The 14,619-nt window shown below is 51.9% G+C and overlaps 1 long non-coding RNA gene across 1 annotated transcript; it reads left to right on the top strand.

Annotated features, from left to right (window-relative positions):
- Positions 1-1,129: 1,129 nt before the first annotated feature.
- Positions 1,130-6,182, top strand: LOC142072771 (uncharacterized). The gene is made up of 2 exons (XR_012669339.1): positions 1,130-1,469; positions 3,565-6,182. It is a non-coding gene; the product is annotated as an uncharacterized LOC142072771 (long non-coding RNA).
- Positions 6,183-14,619: the final 8,437 nt, after the last annotated feature.

Here is a 14,619-nt window from a genome sequence, read left to right as displayed (position 1 = left end):
GGACAGGAGGGCGAACGACAAACCGTCTCTACGCCCGAGTTCCAAAAGGTCCCGAACCATAAATAGGTTATCAAAGATACTGTGGTCTGGGACAGTGTAGGTCTGGTCTAGGTGGATCACGTCCACCAGCACAGATCCTAGCCGCAGCAAGATTGCTTTTGCTATGATTTTGTAGTCCCATGCTGAGGAGCGAGATGGGACGCCAATTTCGTAAATCACGGAGGTCCCCCTTCTTCGGCAATAAGGCAAGCATAGCTCACCTACACGAAAGAGGGAGGACCCCGCTCTGCAGAGACTCGACCCAGACAGTGACTAGGTCTGGGCCGAGGACGTCCCAAAACACGCGGTAGAACTCCACGGTCAGCCTGTCCATGCCTGGAGACTTAGTGGGCATACGACGGAGGGCTTCTGAGAACTCGGCCAGAGTGAGAGGCAATTCTAGCCGGTCTCGGTCGCTCGCGCTGACCGTAGGGAGCTCCTCCCAAAGCACTCTGCAAACGCTAGGGTCGGTCGGATCCGGGGAGAAAAGACTTGTGTAGAAGGCTCGGGCCCTCCCGCACATCTCCGCTGGTTCTGTGAGGGGGGTGTCATCTTCTGCCAGGAGGCAGGTGATGTGTTTCTTAGCTCCCCTCATTTTCTCCAGGGCATAGAAGAAGCGGGAGCCGTGATCCATCTCCCGAAGGAGGCGGATGCGGGATCGAACAAAGGCGCCCTAGGCCCAATGGTCCTCGAGGGCCCGGAGCTCCTCCTGCTTCTCCCGGCATGCTCCGCAGAGAAGCGGGTCTTCAGGGCTGGCTGCCAAATGCCTCTCCAGCTCTAAGACCTCCCATTCCAACTGTTCTATCGCCGCATTTCTCCGTTGGCTGGTGCCCCAGGTGTAGTCGCGGTAGAAAAGCTGGGCGCGCACCTTCCCCAGGTCCCACCATCGCCACGCCGAGGGAAAGGCACGCCGCTGCCCTCGCCAGGCCAGCCAAAATTCCCAGAAGGACGTCATGAAGCCTTCATCCTCCAACAGGCTGTTGTTAAAATGCCAATAGGCCGGCCCCGGCCTCTCTGCACAGAGGGAGGCTATCACAGTGGCTAGGTGATGGTCAGAAAATGGGGCCAGCCGAATGCTGGGAATCTTGCCCAGATGACATGAACCGTGGGAAGCCTCCCAGGACTGGGCTCAAGGCCCGAGAGCAAGGAATGCGGTAGATAGAAACTGGTAAATAAGAATGTTAAACAAAGCCAGTGTATTCCTTTTATCTGTTGGAGAATGTAATGCGCGGGGGGAGAGAAAGAATAAAGGGGAATGTGGAAAGCTGACAGGCAGAAGCCCGTTAGCAGACCAGCTTGCTTGCTTGCTTAAAGCTCTGTGCTGTCTTGTCATTGAACCGCCACAACTGGCGCCCAAACGTGGGGCCCTCAGCACTCACCTCGCCCGGCAAGGGTTTCAGACGCGTCACTCATCCACTTCGCGGATCCCGGTGAGTATTTTTCATTGTGGTAAGTATGGGAAGCTCCCTCTCTGCTTTGCAAGTGCAACACCGCAGTGAGCTACAGTATTTGCTGAGTAAGGCTCAGCACGACTGCCCCACTCGAGAACTCACTCTCCTGCTACAGGAGGTGAGTGCCCAATGCCCATGGTACCCTGAAGCTGGAACCCTTAAGCTAGCGGACTGGGAGCGGTTGGGCCAGACATTGCACAAAGAGCCTCGGGCTCCCGTGCAGGCTTTACATGCCTGGCACCTCTGCCGCGACGCGATACAGCGTGTCGCCTCGGACAGGCCCTCCCTCGCGAGGCTGGTGATCTCGCCACGCCCGTCCGCTCCTGCAGCCATCCCCCCTCCTGGCGATGCGACACAGCATGTCGCCTCGGAAAGGCCCTCTCCCGCGCCAACAGAGGGGCTGCCGATCCCGCCACCCCCGTCCGCTCCTGCAACCATCCCTCCCCCTGCTTCGCCCCCAGTGCCACTATTACCACCGCCTCCCTGGCCTTCCCCACCGGAGCCGGTGTGTGATCACCCTCCCCCCGTGGGGCCCCATGTTCCGGGGCCCCCCGGAGGGTCGTCCGCGTCTGCTCAGGGGCTTTCACTGGTGCAACAAATGGTTCACGCAGCGAAGACTCGCTCAGATATTACAGCAGAGGAGCTGGCTGATCTGGTCTCAGTTTTTCCGGTGACCTGTCAGGATGATGGCCAGGGCAACCAGGTTGCAAACTGGGTCAGTTTGCCCTACTCGGTGATCAGAGACGTAAAGAAAGCGATTCGCGAGTTCGGCCTCACTAGCACGTATGTAAGTGGTCTCATTGAAGGGCTAGGTACTGCGTACACCCTGATCCCTGAAGATTGGAAGGCGCTGTTGCGCATGATGCTGACGCCCAGTCAGTATGTTATTTGGCTTAGTGAGTACCGGCAGATGGCGGAACGCCAAGCCCAGGTATATAGAGAGCAAGGTGTCATTTATGAGCAGTTGGCAGGGGAGGGCCAGTTTGCTACTGTTCAGATGCCGTCTCAACTCCCTCAGGCCGTCTTCCCCATTATTTCCACCTGCGCCCAGCATGCTTTCCGGAAGGTCCCGGATTCAGGCAAGCCTACCAAAAGCTTTGCCAGTATCCGTCAGGGTGCATCAGAGTCCTTTATGGATTTTACCAACAGATTGCAGGAGGCTATCCTCCAACAGGTGGATAACCCTGCGGCAGCTCAGGAGATCCTGTTAAAAATGGCGGTTGAAAATGCGAACGAGGATTGCCGCCATGCTCTCCAGGCAGCACAAGCCTCTGGAATTCTAGAGCTGTCAGACATGCTGCAGGCGTGCCAAAACATCGGCACCCAAGCCCATTAGGCTGGAGTTCTGGCCGCCGCCCTGCGGAAAAGCGGGAAGGAGGGGAAGCGTTGTTACCGCTGTGGTAAGGAGGGTCACTTTCAGCGGGAGTGCCGCTCATCGATGGCGCCCACCCGCCCCTCAGAGAAGTGCCCCAAGTGTCGGAAGGGCTATCACTGGGCTAATCAGTGTCGTAGCGGGTCAGGAAACCGAACGATGGGTCTCCCCCGAACCCAGGGCCAAACGGGGGTGTTTCCCACTCAGACAACTGTTCCTCTGCTTTAAAACCCATAGACTCCATGAAGGCGGCGACTGCCGGAAGTGCAGGGCTTGATTTGATTATGCAGGAGGACGCTGATTTTCAGTTGCCGGGGGAGGTTTGCACCATACCTACCCAGGTGATGGGACCTCTCCCTGCCGGATTTGTGGGTCTGGTTCTCCCTCGCTCACACTCTGGGAAACAGGGTTTTTTTGTCATCCCAGGGGTCATTGATGCCGATTACACCGGTGTTATTAAGATTCAGGTATGGACCCATCTTCCACAGTCGCTCCCACTTGGACGGTCAATTGCGCAATTGATTTTAGTCCCCTATCAGGTGCCAGCTGCAGAGGATCGAGCCCGGGGCGGAGGCGGCTTTGGATCGACGCTGGCTCAGTCGCCATCTCACAACACGTCCTCTCCACTTGTTGCTCTAACAATGTCGGTCCGCCCCTCGAAACCTCAGTTAACACTTCTCTTAAATAATGTTCCTTTTACAGGGCTGGTGGACACTGGAGCTGACGTTACGGTGATTTGTGATCCGGAGTGGCTGGTCAGTTGGCCAACAGTTCCTTCTAAAGAGTTGTGGGAGATCAGGGGTAGCAAACCCGGGCGCCAAAGTTTGTCTTGGGTCACGGTCTCTAAACCAGAAGGCTGTGCCCTTGCTACAATCCACACTTTTGTACTCCCTGTCCACCTCAATATTTGGGGCCGTGACTTACTTGCAAAGCTGGACACCACCCTCGATATTAATATATAATGGCCCAAAATCCTCCCTCACCCACCTTGCCATCCGCATTACCATTGGTATGGCAATCCTTAGAGCTTGTATGGATTGACCAGTGGCCCCTCCCCCTAGAAAAGCTGAAAGCGCTTCATTCACTTGCACAACAATATTTGCATGCACAGCGCTTGGAAAGCTTTACTAGTCCTTGGAACTAGCTGCTGTTATTTTGGCCTTTCAACTTTTTGCTGATTGTCCCTTTAATTTGATCATGGACACGCATTATGTTTATCAGGTAATTGATCATTTACCCCTTGCCCTTATTACCCCTCAGGTCGATGCGGACCTTCTTCGCCTGTTTTTGTCTTTACAGTATCTCATCACCACTCGTAATTTCCCTTATTTTGTTGCTCATATTGGCAGTTATACCCCTCTGCCTGGGCTACTTACTGAAGGCAATGCGCGCGCTGATCGCGCGTTACGTGGTCAGGTAAATTCCCTTTTTTCTGACCCCATTGAAAGCCATTCCTTTTTTCATCAGTCTGCCTCTGTTTTGGCCCGACAGTTTCACATTCCTGCTGATCATGCACGTTCTATTGTTTGTTCCTGCCCCCACCGTGCCACTGCTGCCCCTATCTTTTCTTGTGCCATTAACCCCAGAGGTACCGCAGCGAATCAGCTGTGGCAAATGGATGTCACTCACGTGCCACAATTCCGCCCCTATTCGTTTTTACATATTTCCATTGATACCTATTCAGGATTCCCCTGGGCGACCCCACAGCGTGGGGAAGCCACTCCCAAAGTTGTTCACCATTTGCTAGCCTGTTTTGCTGTTATGGGTTGCCCGAGCCAGATAAAAATAGATAATGCCCCAGCCTACTGCTCCACAGCCCTCTCCATCTTTTGTGCCCAATGGGATGTCTGTCTCAAACACGGGATCCCTTATAATTCCACAGGCCAAGCTATTGTTGAACGTGCAAATCGCACGCTAAAAACCTTGCTTGACAAACAATTAAAACAAGGGGAGCTGTGTCTCCGAACCTTAGGAGACATTCAGCAACAAATGCATATCCTTTTTATTTTATTTATTTTATTTTAAATAATTTAACGCTGAAAGCAGATCAGCAGACCCCACAGATTGGCATTTTCATAAGTCCGAGGTACTGGAAAGACCGCGTGTCTATTACCGTTAGCTGCTCGATCTGCAATGGCTGGGCCCAGTGCCTTTAATTACTTGGGGTCGGGGATATGCTGCTGTGTCTCTCCCTGCAGGACTGTTGTGGGTTCCGGCCCGGTGTGTGCGACCGGCACTGAAGCAGCATGGCGTGGCACCAGGGGCTATCGAACCCCATACCGGAGTTTCAGCTGACCTTGGAGGAGAACGCGGTGCCTCCCGGGTCGACAACGGCGGGACGGAAACGGAGGAGGCATAGCGTCTCAAGCCAGCCCGTGACATGGGGAGCAGTAAAAGCATTGGTCGCCGTGGCTCAACGAAGACTGGCAGCAAACCAACAGACAGAGACTCCTGAGACTTTGTTTGCGGCAATTCTCACCCAAATTACTGCTAATTCTGTATTGACTGTATGCCTTTTGTGCCTGCTATTTCCTGTCGGGGTTGGCTCGGGAGCGCTTTCTCCATTACGAGCCCGAATGACATATAACCTAGGGGAAAGATTGGCTTCAGTAGCAACGTTACCCACTTTTGTTTATCTGATTTTGTAGCAGCTGAAGAATTGTTAGGTACGTGCCTTATTCCAGTATGTCATCACCCTGAGGAAATTGGGAATGAGATGATGCTCGCTGCTTACGCGAACCTCTCTTCCCAGTACTCTAGCATGGCTAATTGGGGCCTGGCCAATTACATTTTACCTTCTTAAGCTTATTTTTTGCTGTTGCTGTGTGCAATGTATTTCCTTTTTGTTAAGGCTTTGTCGAGAACCGCCCTGGCAGGCTCCACGAGTTATGACCTTGTCTGTCCGGGAGTTAATTGGCTTGCAAAAGCAAATTGATGGCTACCATGAGATGGCCGAGCACAAATAAACAAAAAAGGAGGGGATGTAGGATTCATACAAGGTTTATGCGCTTGGCTACATTCCGGGCACACCCGGAGTGTTGTGCTGGACCTGTGCACACACAGCTCCTTTCAAGGGCATCAACCTTGGAATCTCGCCCAGATGACATGAACCGTGGGAAGCCTCCCAGGACTGGGCTCAAGGCCCGAGAGCAAGGAATGCGGTAGATAGAAACTGGTAAATAAGAATGTTAAACAAAGCCAGTGTATTCCTTTTATCTGTTGGAGAATGTAATGCACGGGGGGAGAGAAAGAATAAAGGGGAAGGTGGAAAGCTGACAGGCAGAAGCCCGTTAGCAGACCAGCTTGCATGCTTGCTTAAAGTTCTGTGCTGTCTTGTCATTGAACCGCCACACCTGCTGATAAAATTGCAGCCGCTCCGGGCCCGATGTTGGGGCATAGACGTTAACGAGGTTAACCACAAGCCTCTCTATACGGACCCAGAGATGCAGCAGGCTACCCGGCATGGCCTCGGCGACCCCTAGCACCTCAGGCCGTAGGTTGGGGGAGAACAGGGTCGCCACTCCAGCCTGCCGAATCGTGGAATGGCTAAAGTAGACCCTGTCCCCCCACTCCAGCCGCCAACTGTCTTCTGCGGTCAGATCTGTATGGGTCTCCTGCAGGAAAATCACAGAGTACCCTTCCTCCCGAAGGAAGGAGAGCACCTGGGACCTGCAGAGAGCCATCCTACAACACCCGGTGTTCAACGTTGCGATGGTGAGAGGTGTCATGGGGGGGACCAGGGGAGATCCTCACTGGCAGGGACGCTCGCATCCCCCAGCGGGCCACGCAACAGTCCTTGACCCATCCCATAGGTGAGTAATTGGTCACGGAAGACGCAGACCCACCAGTAGGCCACGGCATCCTGCTTCCCTGTCCCTTTACCTTCCCCCATGAGGGCCCTTGTGGCCCAGAGGATTTGAAAAAAATCCCCCCATCGCTGGAGAGCAAGCTGTACCTTGTTGTGGGAGCCAAGGACATCCTCTAAAAACTTCCACAGCTCTCCTCGCAGCTCATGGGGGGGTGGGGTTACGGTTTCCCGGTTGTTCCCCGGCGGGGCCCTTGGTGCAGCCCCGTGGTCCACTAAAACGGACAAGCAGGGTACGGACCCCCAACGTGGTGCCTGATGGGCTGGAGCTTATAGGTCCGCCTCAAGCTCTGGGGCGAGAGGGGGCGGTGGAGGGAAGATAGCAGCTCCTAATGGGTCAGGGCAAGAGAACACAAAGGCCGCTCCCTGGGGGTCATCAGTTGGGAAAGGGAAGGAGACAGCCCTGGTGGCAGCAATAACATTGCAGGAGGTAAATTGGATAGGGGTAGGAGCAGGGGCAGAGGTGAGGTTCTGGGTTTCGGGAGGCAAGCAGCTGGATGATGGCGCCTCCCGATCAGACTCGAGGGTTAAGGGGGTGGGGAGGGAGCTCTCAGTGATACCGGGCATGGCCTCTATGGTGGATTTAGCGGCCACAGCATCAGGAGGTGGATTATCTTCTGTTGGGCCCCCAACCAGGAAGGAAATCGATTGCTCCGCACCAACGAGGGATGCCCCTGGCAACTCATGTCCCAGCCACGTGGCGCCGGCTGTCACCTGAGCAGGCTCGGTGATCGTCAGCAGGGTGCCATCAGTGGCCGGGTCAATGGAGGAGTCCAGGGGCTCCTCGGAGGTGGGAGGAGAAGCAGCAGTTAGGGGGAGGGAGCATGGGGAAAAGAGGGGTGGAGTGAGGTCGCCCAAATCGAGGTTTGCTGGCAAAAGGTCGTCCTCCCCCTGGGTGACCGGGGTCAGATCTAGGGCCTCGATCTCCTCGAACGTGGAGGAGAGGACACTTTCCATTGCCCCGGGGTTCTCCCCACTGGCACCCGCCACAACGGTTGCCTCGGGGTTCACGGGGGCTTCGGGTAGTTTCAGGACAGAAGGGTCGACAGGTCCCCTCGAGGTCCCCAAAAGGTCCCCTCGAGGGTCTCGGAAGGGAGGGTCTCCCGTGGAGGGGAGACGCTACCCTCCGGTGCTACCACGTCTTTCCCGGCTGACACCAGTGGATGGGAGGCACTCGTGGGCAAAGCGGAAGGTTCGGCATCGGTGACCCCCTTCCTGGTTTCCGGGGGGGGCCTCTGCCTCGGGTAGATGAGGCGGAGCTTGAGTCTTCTGCTTGCCACGCTTCCCCTGGACTAGGGCCCAGCCCTCCATGGCATCATCTGGGGGCTGGTTAGCAGGGGTCATGTCAGGGGGTAAAGGTGATGGCTCAGGGACTTGGGGGGGGGAACGGTGGGGCGGCATAAGGGAGGGAGGATTCTCCCTGGGGCAGGCTCTCTCCCATGCCTGGTGGTATCTCTGCCACACCCTCCTCCATAGGCCCCGCAAGATTGTCAGCAGCGAGGGCGGGGCTCTCCCGCTCGTCTGGGTTGTAGGGGAGGTGCCCCTTGGGCCTGAGCAGGAGAAGTGGTGGTCCGAAGAGGAGGGGGAGAGGGTTTGGGTATCGGGCAGCCAGAGGCGTCGGCAATGACGGGGCCGATGTCCTGCCGGGTCTCGGGGATCCCAGATGCCCCTCCTTGCCGGGCTAAGCGGCAGTCCCTCCAGACATGCTCTGACGCCCGGCAGAGGTAGCACCGGGCTTCCCCCATGGAGAAATACACCCAGTAATGGGCCCCCTGGTGGGGAACTAGGAAGGACACCTCGAGCGCCTCTCTGTCAAGTGCTGCCGATGGCAGTAGAAGCTGCACTTGCCGGCGGAAGGAAAAGATGTGACAGAGGGTGGCGTCCTTGCAGCCCAACAAGAGAGGGCTGATGACAGAAACAGGTTTCCCCAGGGTGGAAAGGGAGGGTAACAGGGCAACATTGGGGAGAAAAGGAGGGACAGAGGTCAGGACCAGGCAGACGCCCAGGTCCTCTAGCGGCTCTAGGGGGACAAACACCCCCCACCACCGCCAGGCCCCTCTCCACTGCCTCCTGGGCGGCAGTCTCCAATGCTAAGAAGAAGATGACCTTCCCATACATTTTGGAGGCTGCCACAATGGCCGAGGGCCCCAGCACCCTCGCCAAAGCATGTAGGTCTCCACGTGGGGCAAGGCGGGCACCAGAAGGCATCGGACACCGTGCTTCCTTGTCATGGTGGGGAAGGGGCCCCGGCCGCTGTTGATGGTGGTGGAGGCAGTAGGCGGGAGAGATGACAAGGCGGCAGATGGGGGGGCTGCTGCCGCCCGGGCATACGTCCTGGGGGGTGAGGGAGGGACACCCGCAGAGCCGGTGGAGGGGGCAGCGGGGGGGGGGGGGACGCCATGGTCGGTGGCAGGGCCGCAGCAGTGGGGGTGGCCCCTGCCACGGAGAGCCTGGTGGTTTTAGCGGGGCCCTTCCCCTTCTTCTTGCCCTGGCCTTTGCTGCCGGCTGGGGGGGCTCTCCTAGAGTCGGGGGAGGCGGTGGGCATGGCAGCGGCGGAGGTCACCCCGGTGCCCTCCATTGCCGATGACCCAGCGGGGGCGGTGGCAGGTGGTTAACAGGAGTTGGGGTCAGGTAAAAAGGGACAGGCTGTGGGATGGGCAGTTCAGGGGCGGGGGGCACATGAACCACCGTACACTTGTCCAGAGAGTACTGTTTGGTTGGCTGGTGCTTCTGGCCCACATGGTGGAATCAGGGCGAGCAGCTAAGTCCAGAGGCAGATGTTAAACAGCCAGCAATGACGGTGGAGGAGGCAGTTGTGAAGATGGTAGTGTGGGGGTTGGGAGGACACAGATGAATCGGGGGGCAGCTCCATGCCACACCCTCTGTGTCCCTACAAACACAGTCACGACACAGTCAAGGCCTCCCCCCACACGAGAGCACAGTTCGAAAGTTACTCAGTCTTGGGCCCCCTCCACGGCGATTTGTAAGTTCCTTGGGCGGTGTTCCTCTGGTAGACGGCTGTGTCTCTGTTCTGGGTTTTCTTTTTTGCATTCCAGAAATGCTGGAGCAAGTGATAAGATTCCTCTCAACCGGAGACGGGTCCACAGACAAACAGCAAGCGGCTGCGTCTGGGTCCTTCCACTCCCTCCCTCCAGGGAAGCAGGTTGGCAGCCCCCCCCCCCCCCCCTCTCAGGGGGCAGGTTTCAGCTGGAGCAGCAGCAGCATCCGAGGGCGGGCTGGGGGGCTAACAGCCGGCCGGCAGCTGGCCAGCACTCTAGCAACAGCGGAGAAAGAAAAAAAAAACAACAAAAGGAAAAGAAAGGGGGGAGAGCATCTGGCCCGGTCGGGGGGGGGGGGGGGGGGGGCTGAAAGCAAGCGTAAAAAACAAGGAAAGCCCAGGCCAGAGGGCAGCAGCAGGAGAGCAGGCCAAGTAAGTCCCTTTTCCCTGGGTAAAGTAACAGGGAATGTTCCAGAACAATCAGGAACCTTCTGGAGCCCATTAAGACAGGCTGATTAGAACACCTGCAGCCAATCAAGAAGCTGCTAGAATCAATTAAGGCAGGCTAATCAGGGCACTTGGGTTTTAAAAATGAGATCACTTCAGTTTGTGGTATGTGTGTGAGGAGCTGGGAGCAAGAAGCATGAGGAGCTGGGAGTGAGAATGTGTATTGTTGGAGGACTAAGGTGTACAAATACTATCAGACACCAGGAGGAAGGTCCTCTGGTGAGGATAAAGAAGGTGTTGGGAGGAGGCCATGGGGAAGTAGCCCAGGGACTCGTAGCTGTCGTACAGCTGTTCCAGGCGGCACTCTAGACAGCTGCATTCCACAGGGCCCTGCGCTGGAACCCAGAGTAGAGGGCGGGCCCGGGTTCCCCCCAAATCCTCCCAACTCCTCGTCAGACACAGGAGTCGTCAACCTGGTCTGTGGGTTCAGAAAAACGGCCAAGCTGAGGGCTGCCGGGAAGCTCCAAGGCGAGCAAATCCGCCAATAAGCACAAGACCCACCAAGGTAGAGCAGGAACTTTGTCACAGTAGTCACAGCTTTCACTCAGATTTTTATAAACAGGCATAGTGCTGGGGAATGTTTTAAACATTTTATTGATGTATCGGTTATTCACTTAAGGTGGCTTCATTGTATTTTGACAATATTATTGCACTTGTGCAGCAAAAACAAGCTCAAGAACCCTTATGAAAACATGTGAAGGGAAATTATTGTGATTTGCTTTTATGCGCCAGCTGTCTTCTAATGAGATCATTTTCATTCTATTTCAAAATAAAGGGTAGGGGGCCTCATTTCTGGACTGGCGGCCCCAGTTCAGGAAATCGCTTAAGCACATGCTTAAGTCATGTACTCAAAGTTAAAAAACTTTCCTAAACAGGGATGGATTTAAGCATATACTTAAGTGCTTTCCTGAATCAGGCCCTGGCTAAATTAACATGAGCCTCACAATAAACTCAGCAATCCAGTGTGCAATACGGGGCTCCTATTCCACTCAGAGGTAGCCTCATTAATGTTGATGATGAAGTAGTGGGGAGAGGAGTGAATGTACCACTATAATATATCCAAAACCCTAGCTGTTGTAATAACACTGTGAATGTTCCTGTTTCTTAAAGGGTGGCAAGCCTTCTCAGTCTTAATTACAAAACAAAAAAAAATATGATCCTCTTACTGTATATCTTTATTTACCCTCTCATCTGCTGTAGCATTTTAATATCCACATTTCAGTTAGAAGACAGATGCCTCGTTTTCAGCACTCTGTTGTTATGGCTTAATACTCTACGTAAGATTTGGGGGGGAGCCACATTGAGCACAACTTTTGAGCAAATGGGCTTGAATATTCATTAAACAACATTTAAATTAAACACCCAAACTCTAAAAGCAGCAACATATGGCCTGTTTTATTTTACATCAACTGAATGGGAGGTTGTGCCATTAGTTTCTGCAGACATAATGTTTGTTACAAATGAAGTATGTTTTCCTTTAGGGACTGCAGCACTATTTCTGTATCAGTGCTGTGTGGTGAGCCCCCGAAGGACTGGGTATATTTCACGTGTGAAGTACTCTTGACAACCCTCTTCAAAATGTAAACAAAATTCCCATAAATCTTCAATTGGGAGGGGAGGCTGGGGCAAATTAAATACTTTAATAAGGAATAAACAAGGAAGACAGCTTTCACTTTTCAGGATTTTATTGTGGTTTATAGAATCTATTCACTCTACTGTCCTTTGTGATTAGAGCTTTTTTGCATCACTAGCCATGTGCCATGTGGCTCTACAGTCCTCTGCTGGTTAAACAGCTGCTTTGCACCAGCTCTCAGAAAATCCATCTGGTTTCTTTTGAGCATCTTCCCCAAAAAGCAGGAAGGGAACTGCTTGCTCCTGAAGTTGTCATAGATTGTAAATGGCTGTACAAGACATGTTCACTGCTCAGCAAGCTCTGGGGAAAGTATTTTATAGAGTCTGCTGTGTTTCAGTTCCTAGGACAGTTGCTTAGGAGGTCAAACAAATAAGGAAAGAGGGTGCTGAGATAGATCCGTCTGAGAGTTGAAAGTCAGAAGGGGAAACATCACTCATCTGAGATTTTTTGGGCTCTGTTCTCTCCCTGCAGTGCTCACATAACTCTAAAGGCAGCTAGCACTCCATATTAATTGAAGAAAAGACCTCAGAGAGACTGGGCGATGTGTTGATTAGGTAGGTGCCTTCAGGACCATGCTCCTGTTGTTCTTATATACAAGCACATGCCACAGAATTTACATTAGCAAACACATGTTGTTTGTTTACATTTTTTTAAGTTAAGAAACCCAGCGGTATTTATTCTGTATCTTTAATAAAGAGAGAGAGAGAGTTAATGTGGGGTTGGTGAAATGTGGCAGCTAGACACATGCTGTTTGTTCACTTTTTGTGTTTCTCTCTGGTTGAACAATGGAATTTCACTAATCAGTTTCCCTTTTGTTTATAGTCAGTGTATTTTCCAACTTCTCATGCACTAATATGCTGCTTCAGTGGCTTGGGATACAAACAGGAGAGAGGAATGTTCAATGCCAGACAAACTTCCTTTTTCAAAGAATTCATGTGAACATTTCTGTACACTTTCAGATTTTGTAAAATCTGGCTTTTACAAGACACTGAAATTGAGCCTAAATCAAACTGACCATCTCTCTTTAGTATTTAGTTAGAGGGAAATGGTCAGCTTGAAACCTAGTCAACTCAAAAAATCCCAACAGAAAAACAGAAGGAGTTTGAACTACTGCATCTGCCTGAGTCACTGGCCAATTTTTTTTCTTTGTTCGTTTTCTTTTATAATAATGACACTTTCCTACTCTTTTAAAATGCTTTTCTCTCCCTTTTGTTGAAAGATCCACACAAACTACCAGGGAAACAATGAAACTGACAGAAAGTGCTGTCCAATTCACAAAATGAATACTTTTTTCTTTTATTTGTAACAATATTTGATAAATTTTCAGTGTGACTTTTCAGTTGTCTGTGTCCCTTTAAACTAGTGAGTAAATGTTAGAGCAGGAAAGTAGCTGAGCTAGTCTTTTACCTACCTACAGTCAGGACTGTTGTAGAAAAGGTACATTACCAGTGATTAAAAACCTGTTATCAGATCAATGCACATGATGCCTATGTCAACAACCAGGCAAGCAAAATATTGACAGAAAATTATGTCAGGGCAGTACAATCAGATCATCATGAAACCAAACGAAGTATGGTTCTTGAAACTTGGGTCAGTTTAAATTCTGGCCTCCTTAGATAGCATTTTAACCAAAAAAACACAAGTATAAAACACCTTCCTCTACCCACAGTCAAGGCATGGATTTGTACATTTTGCCTCAGATGTGCCTTGTACATTTTGTTTTCTCTCAACAACTGTAGACGTTCTTACAGAGATATGAGAAATGTACTTCTGCCTAAGCTTGCTACTTGACCCTGTTTATGATTTCTATATATATGAATAGCAATATCTGCAAAGGAAGATGGTTCTTTCTTCTTATTATAGTACTTGTTGCCAATGGCCAACTTCTGGAAAAAACACAATTATCTTCTAGGGCTCAGAATGCCTTTTAGCCACTTGTGCAGCTGTTTCATTAGCCACAGCTCTTCTGGAGAGTGAACGCTAAAATAGAAAGGGAACTTACTGAATTCTAAATGAGGGTAAAATTTCACAGGGAATATGAATTTGAAGCTTTATTTTTAAAAGACAACTTTGGAGTTCACACACTGGGTGGGACTCACCAAGCGTTACCAATGCAAGACTGTGCTCCCAGTTAAGCCCTTAATGCAAGCCCAAAAGCTTTTGTGTACTAGGATATGCCCTGTCCTAGCATCAGTCAAAGCCTACTTAAAACTGACCATAGCCACAGCACCTAATTTGCATTTTTAGTTGGGCAGAATTTCACACTATAGGTAAAACAATAATTGGGACCACAGTGCAAAGTTCACATGTGGGACTGAAGTTCATGAAAATGTAGAAGGAAGATGGGCTGTCAATATCTGGAGTTTTTCCCTCAACAAAATATCCATCCTCAAGATAAGGACATTAAGCTGTGACTTGGATCTCATCACACAAACTTCAGGGTTGTTCAGATTTGGAGTTTTAGATCAGCTTCTTCTCAAATATCAATCCTCCATATACAGCCGCCCTGGTGCAAAGTTCTTTATCCCACCCTTTTTTCTAGGAGCCGCTGGTTATATTAAGAAGAATGCTGTACACTACCCTATCAGGCTACTTAGAGAAGTGACTGATTTTTTTCTGCTCACTGTTTGCTCTGAAGTAGATCTGAGTGTGTTGTATGTATATTAATAGAATACTACAAATTAGAAATAGAAGGGATATGTCACATCACGTTATCCCTCTCCCAACCATACAGGATTGCCCCCCAAAGCATAT

The sequence above is a fragment of the Caretta caretta genome, chromosome 7 (assembly GCF_965140235.1).
Source record: "Caretta caretta isolate rCarCar2 chromosome 7, rCarCar1.hap1, whole genome shotgun sequence".
Taxonomy (NCBI): domain Eukaryota; kingdom Metazoa; phylum Chordata; order Testudines; family Cheloniidae; genus Caretta; species Caretta caretta.
Note: the sequence above shows the minus strand (reverse complement) of the source record. Positions and strands in the feature narration are given on the sequence as shown.